At 42.6% G+C, this 16,919-nt stretch overlaps 1 long non-coding RNA gene across 1 annotated transcript in view; it reads right to left on the bottom strand.

The window, feature by feature from the left end:
• Nucleotides 1–349: 349 nt before the first annotated feature.
• LOC132539913 (uncharacterized) overlaps nucleotides 350–16,919 on the bottom strand; it is a 98,208-nt gene continuing 81,638 nt past the window's right edge. The window contains exon 3 of the long non-coding RNA XR_009551201.1: nucleotides 350–728. This is a non-coding gene — a long non-coding RNA (uncharacterized LOC132539913). The remainder of the gene's footprint in view (nucleotides 729–16,919) is intronic.

Here is a 16,919-nt window from a genome sequence, read left to right as displayed (position 1 = left end):
GACATCTGATATGCAGGTGAACCCAAGTTGTTGTCTGGGGAGATCATGTCTTGGCTGGAAAAAGGGCTAGAAATCTGGATCAGGGAAGTGAGTAGCTCCTAAATATGGGAATGGTGTATAAATATTGTTGACTATAAGCCCCATCACTTTGATCTGGAACTCATATTCAGCTTAAGAGCCTATGTAACCTGTGCATCCCTGTAATCTGTGGTTATGAGTAGGAACATTCCAAGAAAAACAAATAATATCATATTTTAATGAGAGAAATATAAAGACAGAGAGCAAGATTGGAGCATTACTTAGCTCTTGTTTGTGATGGTGCTTGGGATTAAACGTGGAGTCTCAAAGATTCAGGCATGAAAATCTTTATTTTTTAATTAATTATTTAATAATGATTGACAAGACTGTGGCACAGGAGGAGAACAATTCCACACCATTTCTGCCACCAGAGTTCCACGTCCCCTCCCCTCCATTGGAAGCCCCCACCCCATCATCCCTCTGGAAGTATAGGTTAAAGATCCCATGGGGAGCAGAAGGTGGAAGGTGATCCTATAAAACTGCTTCTCTGCTGGACATGGGTGTTGACAGGTCAATCCATTCCCTTAGCCTGTTTCCATTTCTCCTAAGTTGGGTAAGGCTCTAGGGAGGTGGGGTTCCAGGACACACTGGTGAGGTCATCTGCCCACAGAAGTCAGGTTAGCACCATGGCAGCATCTTCAACTTGGTGGCTGAAGAACATTGGTATAAAGCAGAATAATTTTTTTAATAATCAGGAACCTAAAGGCAAGAGTACAGCAGATGAAATTTGGGGTCCTCATGTTGGAAGGAGCCAGGAAATCTATTCTAGGTATATTCCAAGGGGCCCATGACTTAACCAGTTCTTGCCTGAACCTGACAGCCAAAATGCAGGTGGGCTAGAAGAATTGTCTGGGAAGATGGTGTTTTGCTTCCAGGGTTATTGCTGGGGCTTAGTGCTGCCACTACAAATCTACTGCTCCTGATGGCCATTTTTTTTCTATTTTATTGGATTGGACAGAGAAATTGAGAGAGGAGGGGGAGACAGGGAGATAGAAAGATAGAGACTTGGGAGTCGCTTGGTAGCACAGCGGGTTAAGTGCATGTGGAGCCAAGCTCAAGGACCAGCATAAGGATCCCAGTTCGAGCCCCTGGCTCCCCACCTGCAGGGGAGTTGCTTCACAAACGGTGAAGCAGGTCTGCAAGGTGTCTATCTTTCTTTCCCCCTCTCTGTCTTCCCATCCTCTCTCCATTTCTCTCTGTCCTATCCAACAACAATGATAACAACAATAATAACTATAACAATAAAAGCAACAAGGGCAACAAAAGGGAATAAAAATATTATTTAATATTTAATATAAATAAATATTTAAAAAAAAAGATAGATAGATACTTGCAGACCTGCTTTACTGCTTGTGAAGCATCTCTCCCACCCCTGCAGGTGGGAAGTAGGGGCTCAAACCTGGGTCCTTGCTCTTAGTACTATGTGAGCTTAATCAAGTATGCCACAGCCAGACCCCCAGCTAATTAGCTGTTTTTTGTTTTCAGTTGGGTCACTTTATTATTATTGTTATTACTGAGCTGTACAAAGTGATAAAATGCCCTGGACATAAGTTCTTTGTCTGTTGTATATGTGGCAAATGCTTTCTTCTAAACTGTATTTTTCCTTAACTCTCTCTCTTTGTGATATTTCCTGGTGAGCAGACATTTTCCACACTGATAATTCCACTTTAGCGCTTCTTTTTCTTTCACAGTTATCTGGAGAACTAACAATATACCCATGCCTGGTCCCTACCCTAGAGATTTGGTTCAGTGGGTCTGTGTTGGAGCTCAAGTAGGGAAGCTTTTTCTGTTTCCTCAGCCATTCCAGTGTGAACTCAGAAATGAGAGAACCCAGTGCTAAAAGGAAGAATGACATAAAATATACAGGACTGAAATGAAAGTCTGTAATAAGGCTGTCGCGAGCAAGGTATAAGAGTAAGGACTCACTCAGAGAGCGTGTCGGGGTTAAGCAATAATTCTTTACTTATTTTAGACGCCAGAGAAGGGTCACATAATTCACACAACACACAGTCAACCCGATGCCTCTCCTTACTAGTAGCTGTTCGCAGGTAAGGCTCACAACATGGTCACCAGCTACTGTGTTGCCAGACTGGAGGTCCTTCATCCACTGGCATGACCAGATGAATGAGGGTCTCTGAAAGCTGGGGAAGCAGCTACTTATCCTAGCCATGTGTGCTTAAGTCTTTAGCACCACTAGCAGCATCCCAGTTAGTAGCAGTGACAGTGCTTCATTCAGCTGGTTTCTGAGCTTCTACTTACACTACTTGCCTCTGGTGTTCAAGGTTACACCACCATTGGCCAATCAAGTTCAGGTTGACATCCTAGTCTTTCTTATCCTACTCATACACATGTTTCTGTCTTATTACACTATGTAGGCGCACTATGGTTACTATGGTTACATGTTCACTACAGAGGCATAGCCCAAATCAACACCTAGGAGATACCTGAAAGCCTTCTGTGTCAGCACCAGAATATGTCCATGGGGAATGAGGGAGAAACACACGAGAACCGGACAGAGGAATCTGTGGAGTTTTTACAACTCCAGCCTCCCACCTGTGAAGTGCTAGAGCCAGACCTCATAATTGTATTTGGAGCAAGAAAGTGAAGAAGATGGGTGCTGGCCTGGCATAAATGGGGAGATGCTAAAGCTGGCCAGCTGTGCTATCACTTCTGTCCTCACCATCTGGAAGCAGAAACTCCAATGCTAGTAAAGCAGAACACAGATGGTAAAAGGGAATAGAGCTGAAGATGGGGGGAGAGATAGTGAGGGAGCCCTGAGCAGTTCTTAATGAGCTCAGCCACTCCTCCCCGCCATCCACTCTGCCTTCCCCTCCCATCCCCTTCTCTCCCCTCCTCCCAGGAATCACAGCCCAGGGAACTAGACAGCCTTGCAGAGGTCATTGAGGAATCAGGATGCAATCTCTGAAAATCAGAGTGAAAAAGCAGTGCCAGAAAAGGCCAGATGAGCAAATGCTCCAAGTTTCAGAAACGGGGCTATCAGAAACTGTCAGGGCAGAGCCCTGACTAGCATCTGTTTTGGGAATGTGACCCTGGGGGTTGGGGAGATAGCACAATGGTTATGCAAAAAGCTTTTCATGCCTGAGGCACCAAAGGTGCTAGATTCAATCCCCCTTCTTCTTCTAGCATTTGCCCTTCTTCCATAGCCAGTCAACAGTGTCAGGTTGAGCCTGATGTAAAATTTCTAGACCTCCTTTGAATCTGGAGAGGTGGCAGTCGTTGACTATGTGGGTCATTGTCTGTAGCTGCAGGGGCAGTTCGGGTCGACTCTGGCTCCCCAGCGATGGAACATAGTGGCGCACCGGCCATGGCCTGTTCGATAGCGATTGAGGAGGGCCCAATCATAAAGTGCTAGGTCAAAGCCAGGTTGACGCTTGCAGGGGTCTGTGATGAGGTGTTTGTTCTTTACCTCAGCTGACTACCAACTCTGTTTCCTTCTTCTTCTAGCGTTTGCCCTTCTTCCGTAGCCAGTCAACAGCGTCAGGTTGAGCCTGATGTAAAGTTTCGAGACCTCCTTTGAATCTGGAGAGGTGGCAGTCGTTGACTATGTGGGACATAGTCTGTCTGTAGCTGCAGGGGCGGTTCGGGTCGTCTTTGGCTCCCCAGCAGTGGAACATAGCAGCGCACCGGCCATGGCCTGTTGGATAGCAGTTGAGGAGAGCCCAATCATAACGTGCTAGGTCAAAGCGGGGTTGACGCTTGCAGGGGTCTGTGATGAGGTGTTTCCAAGAGACTGGAACAGAGAACTTCAGTGTAGGCGTAGGGGACCAGACTGGGTGATGAGACGTCAAGCGTTGGACAGGGTGGGCAAAGATATTTGTGTATATTGGCAGGTCCGGTCGAGCATAGACGTGGGAAATGAACTTAGATGATGCCGCATCCCGATGAATATCTGGCGGGGCGATGTTGCTAAGAACTGGCAGCCATGGAACCAGGGTGGAACGGATGGTTCCAGAAATTATCCTCATGGAGGAATATAATTTGGAATCGACCAAGTGGACATGGGGGCTACGGAACCATACTGGGGCACAGTATTCTGCAGTGGAATAGCATAATGACAGAGATGATGAAGCGCTCGTAGTGTGGAAGCGCTCGCGCCCCATGAGGAGCTGGCCAGTCTTGCAATGATGTTATTCCTCATGCCCACCTTTGCTGCAGTTTTTATGAGATGTTCGTGAAATGACAGAGTGCGATCGAGAGTAACGCCAAGATAGACTGGCTGGGCTTCGTGCCAGATTCTCGTATCGCCAAGCTGAACATTAAGCTCACGCGAGGGTGAGGCATAGTGTAGATGGAAAACAGATGATACCGTTTTTGCAGTGCTAGGGATTAGTCACCATTTTTTACAGTAATCAGATATCAGAGACATGTCTTTCGTGAGTGTTTCCTCGAGGATGTTGAACTTGGATGCCTGAGTTGCACAGCAGATGTCATTGGCGTAGATGAACTTCCTTGAAGAAGTTTCTGGGAGGTCATTGATGTAAATATTAAATAGCATAGGAGCCAGAACAGAGCCCTGGGGGAGGCCACTTGAGACAAGTCTCCATCTGCTAGACTTGTCACCCAGATGCATCCGGAATCTTCTGTTTTGGAGAAGAAACAATATAGTGTTGGCCACCCATGGAGGCAGGCATCTTGAGATCTTGACTAGGAGACCCAAACCACCACAAGACAGAGCTGAGCAGTGCTTTAGGGAAAAAAAAAAAAAAAAAAAAACTGCTTAACTATTAAAAATAAATTCACCTTCTTCACCTCATCATGGATGGAACTTGAAGGAATCATGTTAGGCCAGAAAGAGGATGAATATGGGATAATCTCACTCAGACAGAAGTTGAGAAATAAAAACAGCAAGGGAAACAGAAAGCAGAACTTGGACTGGATTTGGTATATTACACTAAAGTAAAGGACTCTGGGGGGATGGGAGTTTTCAGATCCAGGTGCAAGATGGTGGAGGAGGACCTAGGATGGGGGTGAGAATGTTTTGCAGAAATCAAAGAAATTTTATACATGTACTAACCATTGTATTTACTGTAAACCACTAATCTCCCCATAAAAAATAAAGTAAAAAGGAACTGTACCCATGTGAAAAAAATTCAAACATTCATAATGTGCACAAGTAATGTCTCATTTTTGCTTTAAACATTTTATTTGAATAATAAAATACTTTAGATATAAAATTTTTAAAAATAGGGGGTCAGTTTTTAGCACAGTGGGTTAAGCGCACATGACACCAAGGCAAGGAGTGGTGTAAGGATCCCAGTTCGAGGCCCCCTCCCCCACCTGCAGCAGGGGTCGCTTCACAAGTGGTGAAGCAGGTCTGCAGGTGTCTATCTTTCTCTCCCCTCTCTGTCTTCTCCTCCTCTCTCCATTTCTCTCTGTCCTATCCAACAACAACATTAGTAACAATAATAACCACAACTACGATAAAACAAGGACAACAAAAGGGAAAAAAAATGGCCTCCAGGAGCAGTGGATTCAGTCATGCAGGCACTGAGCCCTAGCAATAACCCTAGAGGCAAAAAAAAATTTTTTTTTAAACAGGAACATTACCCTGGAAGACTGGGAAAACTTAAGTAGCTCTTTAGAAAGCACAAGCCCTACCCTACACTTCCCAAAAGTAGTTTTGACCATGTTACTTCTAACGAGGTTGGGCTATAACAAATTATGCTTCATGACTAGATGGTGGTACACTGAGCGCACATGTTATAATGCACAAGGACCCACGTTCGAGCCCCAGTCCCCACCTGCAGGGAAAAAGCTTTGCATGTGGTGAAGCAGGGCTGCACGTGTCCCTCTCCCTTTTTCCTCTCAGTTTCTTGCTGTCTCTGTGCAATAAATAAAGATAATAAAAATTTTTTTATAAAAAAATTAATTAAAAAATCATGCTGCTATGAACACAGGTCTCTTCAAATCGGTGCCTTTGTTTCCTTTGGATATATTCCCAGGGGAGAAATTGCTACCTCAGAAGATAAGTCCATTTTAGTTTTCTGATAAAGTAGAGACCAATTTTAATATGATCCATACTTTGAGTGCCTCTTACAATCCCAGAGTCTATTAATTAGAACTTCTAAGATTGGTATTATACTATCTCAGTTTTTTAAAGGAGTACCCAGTTTGTTGTTAGCCTTATCAGCCTCAGAAAACAATTATTTATGAAAGAATATTCACTGAAGTCTATAATATGAGATAAAATCATCCTGCAGGACAGTTTCACATGGTCTTTCAGAGAAAAATGTTTCTAATATTTACTTGTATATGCCTACCCCTTGTCCAAAGAGCTGTAACATAGATTTATAGGTCAAATACAAAACTGTAGAATTTTTTTTTTTTTTACTAGTAGAAGTCACATTTCTGAGCTGTATCAACTTCAAGACTACAATCTAGATGGATCAAATTACCCTAACAGACTCCTTCAGTTTTCAGATCACCAAAGTTTATATTTTGAGAAACCCACCACCCCACCACCAATAAAAACAGCTGCCCAAAGCATATACTTGCCAAGGATAAATGTCCACTGAATCTTTGAAGACATAAAGAAGCAATATGCCTTTGTTCTGGTTCACAACAACCTTTTCTGGGAAGGGGAGGACGCCTTCATCATCACAGTTAAGTCTGTCCTTGTTGTTAAAATTCGGTGGTTCCAGCTGGCCAGGCTAGCTTCATGGGTGGGTAACAGAGATGACCAGAGACGTAAGGCTGGGCAGGGAAGCTATATTTCTTTATTCAGGAACAACGATTTATAAACTAAGACAAACTAATCACCAAACAGAACTCTGCTGCCTCTTTCCCCCGCGGCGGCACCAAGCACTCTTGAACTCTGCAACTCTGGAACTCTCTCAGGGTTCCGTGGGGCGGGGCCAAGCGGGCCCGTGAAACTAGCAGGACTGATCCAATTTTCTTGGCAGGGGGAGAGCTAGAACAACCCAATGTAAAGCATACAACAATTCCCCCTTTTCTTTTTAACTAAATGACTACAGTATCAAGGGTGTGGGTTGAACAGAAACCTATATCGTACAGGCATTTTTAAAAAAAAAGAAACTGGCACAAACATGGAGAAACATGTAAGCAAGTAACAAGAACCAGTGCGCTGCCAAGGGAAGGCCTAAGGGGGCCTTTTTTTGCCTCTGTGGGCAAAACTTTATCAGCTTAAAAAAAAACATTTCTTGCCTCTGGGTGGCGTACTTGCCTCGACAGGCATTATTATGGGGGTGGGGAATGGCCTAGAGTCCCAAAGGCAGCTGGCTGCAATTTACTTACTATGAAACAAAACTTGTCATTAGCATAATCATAGCGCAATCTAACGTTTCTAATAGAGAAGGAATTTGAGACTTTTACATATCAACAACGTCTTTTTAACCTTTTGTTACACCCATTCAAGATGGAGACACACCCTAGGTGTGCGCAGGAAAGGAAACCTCAGGCATGAGAATAATTAGCATAGCCATTGTGTAATCTACCATTTCTAATAGAGAAGGTAATCGAGAGTTTTACATATCAACAAGTCTATTTAACCTTTTGTTTAGACCAACTTAGTTAAAATATATTGATTGTTAACTAATTTTTACCTCAGACTTTAAATGTAAGTTAATTTTATCTTTATGAGAATTACGTTGAAAACCTTTTTCATTTAACTTTGACTAGTAAGAATTTAGCCTTAAAGTTACTGTTTACCAAACTTTAAACATACACATAAACATGGTCATTAATGCACAAGGAGAGAAACCTTTGTTACGAAGACATATCATTTCAAACACGAATTTAGATATGTACTGTCTTAGTTGTTGGGGGGGGGTGCGTTGTCCAGTGGTGGTCTCTTGGGCAGCTTCACTTCTAGGAATTGCAGGTTGCGATCTCTGTACAAATCTCTGTGTACTCCAGCTTGTCTGCCTTCAGACCCGAGCTAAGGATCTCTGCCAGGATGTCCAGTTTCGGCAGGGAGCCCCGGAGGTTCGGGATCTGTCCAGAATTCATAGCACAAGGGCGGGTGGGCCAGCCTTGTAGAAGGCGCGGGCCGAGGTGCCCAGGGGTGGTGACCATGATAGGCCACCACGGCCCTGCCCCATGGCCCTGCCATGTCTGCTGCCCTGTTCCATGGCCCTGTCATATCTGCTGCCCTGCTCACAGTGGCCGAGCAGTGTGGAGGGATCCCGTGTCCAGGGCCCTGTGCCACGCGCTGGAGAGCCGGCTCTTGTGGGCTGGCCTGCGTGCTGGCATTGGGCTCTTGCGTGCTGGCATCAGCCTCCTGTGGGCTGTGGGGCTGCGGGGCTGTGGGCGTGGTGCACGGGGTTGTCTGGGTGCAGCCGGCTGGCTGGCTGTTTCACCAGGTGGAAAAGGCAGCTCCGCGCCTCGCCTCTTGCCCGCTGACTCTTCCTGACTCCTCTGGCTGTTCTGAGTTCGGCTGAGTGAGTGGAAACCACAGAGTGGTCAAGAGATAAATGTTCCAGAAACAGCAAAACAGTCTCGTGAAGAAAGAGCAAAGGCCTTTGGAGATCTCTTCACAAGCAGAAGAGAAGGCCATAGTACATAGGTAGCCAAATTGTCTTCACTTATCTGAGAGATGCGCAGGTCAGGTCCACGTGGGCGCCATTTGTTGTTAAAATTCGGTGGCTCTAGCTGGCAGGGCTAGCTTCACGGGCAGGTAACAGAGACGACCAGAGACGTAAGGCTGGGCAGGGAAGCTATATTTCTTTATTCAGGAACAACGATTTATAAACTAAGACAAACTAATCACCAAACAGAACTCTGCTGCCTCTTTCCCCCGCGGCGGCACCAAGCACTCTCGAACTCTGCAACTCTGGAACTCTCTCGGGGTTCCTTGGGGTGGAGCCAAGCGGGCCCGTGAAACTAGCAGGACTGATCCAATTTTCTTGGCAGGAGAAGAGCTAGAACAACCCAATGTAAAGCATGCAACATGTCCTATTTCACTTGCTTTAATAACAGCACCACAGGGCTAGTGAGATAGCTCACTTGAATAGTGCACTGCTTTGCTATGTGAGTGACCCACATTTGAGCCTGAAGAAAGCTTCAGTGCTGTGGCTTCAGTCACTTTCTTTCTGTCTCTCTGCCTCTAAAAAATAAATATTGATAAATAAACACTGCAGCAGCACAATTTTCTACAAAATTCTTCTCCTTTGTAGAGATTTAGACCAGTGTGTCCAACAGAAGTTTCTCCAATGACAGCAATGTTCTTTAATCAGCATTTCTAAGCACAATAGCCACTAGTTTCATGAGGCTGAAAAGCAACTTATGTGACTAAAAAACTAAATCTTTATTTTGATGAATCAATTGATATTGAATTAATATAAATAGCCATGTGTGGCTACCAGCTCCTATACTGTACAGGGCAGATCTAGACCATCTGGGCAAAAGGAGAACTTGATTGCTAAGCTCATATTTTTACCCTGTTGATCACACTTACAGGGATTGGGTCGGGCCTACTTTTGTACTGTGCATGGATCACTGAGCATTTTCAGAGTTTCTGATACTGAGACTAAGTACCAGACCTACTAATGTAACATCAACATACTCATTGTCCATAGCACGCAGAACTATTGGTTTTCTGCCTAGATCTACAGAATTGTCTACCTGATCCTATTCAAAGCAGTAGGCTCAATGAGTCTGAATGCCTAGAAATTGGCCACAGTTCATCTTTGCTGTCCTTGTATTCTCAGCAGACAGCAGAAGCTAAACAGGCACAGACTGTGACCTCCCTTTGGCCATTATAAAAACCACAGGATATTATTTAACTCCCAACACCCAGATATGGTGGTCATCTTTCCTCTTCATTACATTTTATAAACTGGAATTTCTAGCAGTTCCAGAAGAAGAAACTCAAAATTGCAACAGCAAAGGTACATTAAAGGAGTGTTTCTGAGTCAACTCTTCACTCAGTCTGTACCACAATCCCTGTAATTGGTTTATAGGCATGATCAGCAGTGATCTGTGTTCCCCAAAGCAGAATCTTTCACTATACCATTCATTTTATTATTTAATGCATTCACTAACATAGCTAATTTTTTAGCACACACGGAATATAGTGGCTACAACTGCCCAGTTTTGCATATGAAATGAATTTTATTTTTATGAATTATCCCAACTGAGTTGCTTTGGCAATGCAAACCCAGTTAAAACCCCAATTTTTGCAAGGCAGAAGATAAAGATAATTTTTTCTCTATGCTCTACTGCCACCACCACCAAACTATTACTGCTCTGTAGAGTTAACTTTCTCCTATAACACTTATTAGTTCTGCTACATTTACCCCCATTCCTGCTGCCAGTCTCCAAATCTCTTAAAGTCATCATGATCAAAATAACTATTAGTATGAATGTCCTATTGACAAGACAATCCATATAATCTTACACCATATTACCTCTATCTATAAGTTGAAAAACTGTCCCCATAAAGAAATTCTTTGTGTTAACAACCTCAAATAGCTGTTCACCTAAATCCCTCAGTGCCCCCAAATTTTCTATATACTCTTTAAGAAGAGAAATAACACTTCTTATTCCTATTTATTGGTACCACAAAGGGCTGAAGCCATAGGTCCTCTCCAGCCCCCAAATCTATCCCTTTATTCCTCATTTCTACTTCTTGGCAACACACTTGATACTATGTCATAGCAATAGGACAGGAGTGAGTCCTATGCTGGTCAAAACACTGAATAATTCCATCTTGAAAATCTTCAGTTTGCTGTGACCTAGACGATCTGAATTTTTTTTTTTTCAAGGTTTGTACAGGGAGATCAAAATTAGTATGGTACCACCTACATTCATGACCTCCAAATGGTGAGATCTTTTTATCACCCAAAGCATCATGTTCCATTAGCTAGAACCTTAGAGGGAAATAATGCCTTGAAAGACCAGGGCTGTCCTCTCATTTTTCTCAAATGTACTAACAACTGAATTCAACAAAGGAATTTTTGTTTCCCTTTTGTGCCAGGTTAACTATTTCTTGACCCTCAAGTTCACAATCAGGGATTTGGACAGTAGCGCATAAGGTTAAGCACAGGTGGTGCAAAACGCAAGGACATGCATAAGGATCCTGGTTCTAGCCCCCGGATCCCCACCTGAAAGGGAGTCGTTTCACAAGCGGTGAAGCAGGTCTGCAGGTGTCTATCTTTCTCTCCCCCTCTCTGTCTTCCCCTCCTCTCTCCATTTCTCTCTGTCCTATCCAACATTGATGACATCAACAACAACAACAATAACTGCAACAATAAAAAACAACAAGGGCAACAAAAGGGAATAAGTAAATATTAACAACAACAAAAAAAGAAGTTCACAATCTAAAGGCAGCCATGCTTCTCCATAGGGAGGGGGTGCAGACATCAGGTAGGAGAGACATACTGAGTCAACATCAGTCAAATACAAGTGAGGCTCAATTTTGTGCTGAAGTTAATGAAAAAAGTCACTAAAGGATTTCTAATCAGGAGAGAGATAGGATGAATTCTGTGTTTTAAAATAAAAGCTGAAGATATTTCAGTGGCAAAACAAATGTCTTGCATGCATGAGGCCCTGAGTTCCATCACCAGTACTACAAATGAACAACAAAGACAAAAACAAATTAAGCATCATTAATGGTGGGATGGTGCTCTGCTCTGTATGTGTGTATCATATATACATTCACTCAACTAGGTGCACCACTACACAGCCCTGAGGTTTTTTTTCATACACTTCAATTTAATAGTCATTTAGTATCTATATATTTGCATATAAAATCAAAGAAAAGAAGGGTCAGGTAGTGGCTCACTTGGTAAAGTAGATATATCACCTGGATTCAAGCCATCAGTCCTTACTGCACAGGAAAAGCTTCACAAGAAGTAAAGCAATGCCATAGGTGTCTCTTCTTCTCTGTCCCTTTGTTTTTCATCCTGTATTATAAAAAAAAGTCATCCTCTATTTAAAAAATATTTTCATCCTCTATTTAAAAAAATAGGAAAGTTATCAGGGGAGGGGATGAGGTATGGAGTTCTGGTGGTGGAAATTGCATGGAGTTGTACCCCTCTTATCCTATGGTTTTTGTTTGTGTTTCCTTTTTATAAATAAAATTTTTTTAAAAGTCTTACACTGATCCCAATTCCCAATGGTAACCCAGGTGATGAGAAAAGAAATCAGAGAAAAATCAGGAGCATAAGATGTTAGAGTGTGTAGTAGATACAAAAGCAAGGATATGTGTTTAAGAGATGCCTGTCAAGAGACCCTGATAAAAAGTCAAGCACAGAAACCACTGGGTTATGACTTATCAGTTTCCTTGGGTTGAAGAATTTTTGACTTAATATATGTTTAGTTGAATTTTTAAGAATGATGAAGGGTGGGGCCGTGGGGTAGGTGGGTAGATAGCATAATGCTAATGCAAAGAGGCTCCAAAGTCCCAGATCCAGTCCCCCACACCACCAGAACTGAGCAGTGCATGAAGCTAGAGTAGAGAAGACAAGGGCCAGGGCTATTAAACATTAGAAATTGTTTAAGCAGAAATAGGGGAGCTACTCTATCCCTGCAGCTTTGAGTTAGACAGATTGTTCACATTTAAATTCTATTAATATTAGCCATGGGAATGGGGGACAGTTCACCCGACTGGCTCTTGATCATCTCTAACACTGGGAAGTTATTAGAGTAAAGGTGTTAGAACGGTGTTGTGTCTATTCCACAAAGCTTTCATAAGAGATCATCTAAAAGACATACTGAAACTTACTGTAAAAAAAAAAAAAAAAAAAGAAAAGAAAAGAAAAGAAAAGAAACGATCCAACCATTTTCAGAGGAAGTCTGGGTCAAACTCCAGAAATGGCAAGGGGGGGTCCTAAGAAGGAAATAACAGCTACAGTCAAATTTTTGAGGGAAGAAGATAGCTTTTACTTTTGTTTCTCTAAAAGGCATAACTAAGACCAAATGAGTAAACATTTTGCAATGGAAATACCTTTCAATTCACTTTATGGAAGACTGTTTTAACTCAGGTCACTGTGTAAAGTAGTAAGGGTCCATAGCTGGAGGTTTTCTGGGGTAGGTATAATAACCACCTGACAGAAATAATATTCCAGGCATTCTTACCCTGGACACCTAGCTAGGTGAGTGCATGTGAAACTGGGCTGATTGTCAGAAGCATAAAGTATACATTTGGTGGGGGGGGGGGGGGAGGCGGTGGCACACCTGGTTAAGTGCACATAGTACAAAGTGAAAGGACCCATACAAGTATCTGGGTTCAAGCCTCTGCCTCCCCACCTACAGGTGGGAAGTTTCACAAGCAGTGAAGCAAGTCTACAAGTGTCTATCTTTTCTCTCTCCCTCTCTATTTCTCCCTCCTCTCTCAATTTATTTCTCTCCCATCCAGTAAAACGGAAAATATCACCACCAGGAGCAGTAGATTTGTAGTGCTGGCACCAAGCCCCAGGGATAAGCCTGGGGTGGAGGGGAAGGAATGCTTTTCTAGATACAGGTTTCATGTCACTTACAGTACTCTTGAAGCAAAATGGGTGTAGAATCAACAGTGTTGTGTAAATGTTTGTCAAGAGACTAATGAAAAGTTGAACTTGGAACCTGCTTGGTTATGGTCTGTCAGTTTTCTTGATTTAATGAGTTTATGACTTGATATATGCTGAGCTGAATTTTAAGGAATGAAACTAGAGTGGACAAGGGTTAGAATGTCTAGTTATAAAATGGGTTAAGTAGAAATATATGTATTATCCTATTTCTGGATATCGCCCCCCCCCCCAACATGGTGAGGATATAAGTATTCCTCACCCAGGAAGTGGAGTTGGCCCAGGGAGACCCTGCTGCCCTTTAAAAACTGGACCCTTAGTTATAGGTCACCACTCGTGAAGCTTTCCCCCTGCAGATGGGGACCAGGGTCTTAAACCTAAGACCTTGTGTAATATAAGTGCTTAACCAGATGCACCATCGCCTGGCCCCCTTATGTCAACTTTCTTCAAGCTTCCAGCACACATTTTCTTTGAAAACCATAGTCCCAAATAGCCTCTTCCCAATGGCAATATATGATAGATTGATTTATGAGATCAACTAAGTCTTACACAAAGCTGTAGACAGAGGGAAAGGTCTAGATGCTATGGTCAAATAAGGGAACAAAAGAACACGGCAACTTATTATCCCCTTTCTCATTCTTTTCTGCAACTGGAAAAAAAAACAAAAGAAATTCTTCAGACATTTGGGAAATACCATTAATTGTATGTTTTTGTCACTAATGACAGAAGTAGACAAGTAGAAAGTGGGCTTTTAACATCAACCACTTTCAAATATTAGAGAAGTTCCTTGGCCTAGTGGGGAGCAGGTTAGAGTATTAAATACCTGTAAAATATTAGTTACAATAACAAGCATCACTTATTATACATCATCTCATTTGGTCAAACACCTTATAATATTGTTTTATTGGATTTTTTCTGAGCTATATGTTCCAACCTTCTGTGGAGGTAGCTACCTAAAGAAAAATAGAATGAAAGATATATCAAACATTGTGTATACCTGCATAAACTGGTCTTGTGCATATTTTTTCTACCAATTGTGAAATCTGTGTAGACATAATTGTAATTAGTAAATTATATGCATAGTTGTTTTAAAGTGTCCCTGAACCCCCAGAAGAGTTTCATCACAAAAAGCTGTCTCAATTGATGTGTATCAAGTACAGATACTATCATTTGAGTATATACAAGCCTTCTCCTGATTGAAAGGGAGGTAGGGAACTAAATGTGATATCTTAAGAAAAGTTTATTCATATTCCTTCTCTTCCCTTCACTCTATAGCTAGCTTTTTCTTGGTTCACAAGAATTGGTGGGACATGAGATGGGAGTGTATAATCTCTAGTTCCATCCACTTAATTCCAAAGGACACAATATCATCTTTTTATTGTTGATAAAACCCATTGAGTATACAAAGGAGTTGGACCAATGGTTCTCTGTCTCTCTTGGCTACATCCAAAACTGGCAAAGTCAACTAAATACAAGTCAGGGGTATGAGGTCTAGATACCTGAAATTTATAATTCACTCCCAATGATTCTAATAATGCATAATCATAATGCAGAACATGAGAGCAAAACCTCAAGGGTCAGATGGGTTGATCAGCTGTGGCAGACCAACTTGAACTGCATCACAGTCAACATGGCCTTTATCCCCACCCCACCCCCACTCTCCAAACTTTCCTGGAAATCATGTGGCAGGTAGTATAAGGAGGTATTGAAATCAGTTTGAAGGCAGCTCCAAATCCAAGGATGTATGACCTTGAGTAGGCTACATAACCTCTCTGAGCTTTTTTTTTTTTTTTGCCAATAGAATATAGGAGTCTGTTTTCTCTTCAGGGAAGAACACAGTGTCAGAGTTTGCGAAGCTTGCAGGAAGTAGGCTGGTTTCCCAACTGTAATCCTGTCAGATGCTGTTTTGTGATCAAGCCTCTTTTTGCATCTTCTTCTGGATCACAAGGGAGATATGGTGCCTTATTTATGTGAAACTCTAGCACTAAGGTAATAACTACCATAAGCTCCATGTTCACTTTCTCTCCAGAAAGCCTGGTTATTCCACAGCCATCTCCCTCCCCTTTGCTTCTCATGTCTGGCACCACTATTCATTATTTAGTCATAATCCGTGACTGCCTCATGCTTTCATTGCTTGATGTCACTTGAATAAGGTATAGGGGCTGGGTACACCTCGTACAATACACACGTTACTGATCCCCATTTATTGGTGGGGAGGGTTCAGAGGCAGTGGAGCAGTGCAGCCGGTGTCTCTTCTTTCTTTCTCCCTCATTTCACCCTCTATAGAAAGAAGAAATAGAAATAAAAATGACTGCCATGACATCATCTCCCCAGACAATAACTTGGATCCATCTGCATATTAGATTTCAGGTTCAGGAAAAAAAAAAAGAAAAAAAAACTAGTATAGCCACAGGTCCTTTGGACTATAACTAAAATAGGCCTACTAGCTATCTACAAAATGGAGGAAACCCCCCCCAACTCTTCATCTGCACTATTCCAGCCTTTAGGTTCATGATTAGTCTACAATTTGTTTGGCTTTGTTTGTTAACTCTCTTTTCAGCCACCAGGTTCCAGATGCTAGCATGATGCCAACCAGACTTCCCTGGACAGACAACCCCACCAATGTGTCCTGGAGCTCTGCTTCCCCAGAGCCCCACCCCACTAGGGAAAGAGAAATAGGCTGGGAGTATGGATGACCTGTCAATGCCCATGTTCAGTGGGGAAGCAATTACCGAAGCCAGACCTTCCACCTTCTGCATCCCACAATGATCTTGGGTCCATACTCCCAGAGGGTTAAAGAATAGGAAAGCTATCAAGGGAGGGGATGGGATACAGAGTTCTGGTGGTGGGAATTGTGTGGAGTTGTACCCCTCTTATCCTATGGTTTAGTCAATGTTTCCTTTTTATAAATAAAAAATATACAATAAAAAAGCAAAGGAACACCAAAAAAATAATAAAAATGACTGATGGGAGTGGTGGAATTGATGTACAATAACTGAACCCAAATAGTATCCATGTGTCAACAACTATATATATATATATGGCCAAGGAAGGAAACCAGGGCCTGGAGCATGCACTCTAGCACTGAGCAATGCCCTCTAGCCCAACATCTATCATATATTTTTCTGAAAGAAAAGGAGACATGTACCAAAGCACAACTGCACCACCTCTGCTGCTCCACCTGTCTCTGTCCTGGGTGCTCTCATGTGCTAAGAATGGAGCTCAGAACCTCAGGCATGGAAAGCACCTCCTCAACCCCAGATTTATTTTGTTGCAGTTTTAGGCTTATATCAAAACTGAGCAAAAAGTAGCATAATGTTTTTGTACACTTCCTGTCCCCCACCCACCTACCAC

Source organism: Erinaceus europaeus, chromosome 8 (genome assembly GCF_950295315.1).
Source record: "Erinaceus europaeus chromosome 8, mEriEur2.1, whole genome shotgun sequence".
Lineage (NCBI taxonomy): Eukaryota > Metazoa > Chordata > Mammalia > Eulipotyphla > Erinaceidae > Erinaceus > Erinaceus europaeus.
The sequence above is the reverse complement of the archived record's forward strand: the minus strand, read 5'-3'. Positions and strand labels throughout refer to the sequence as shown.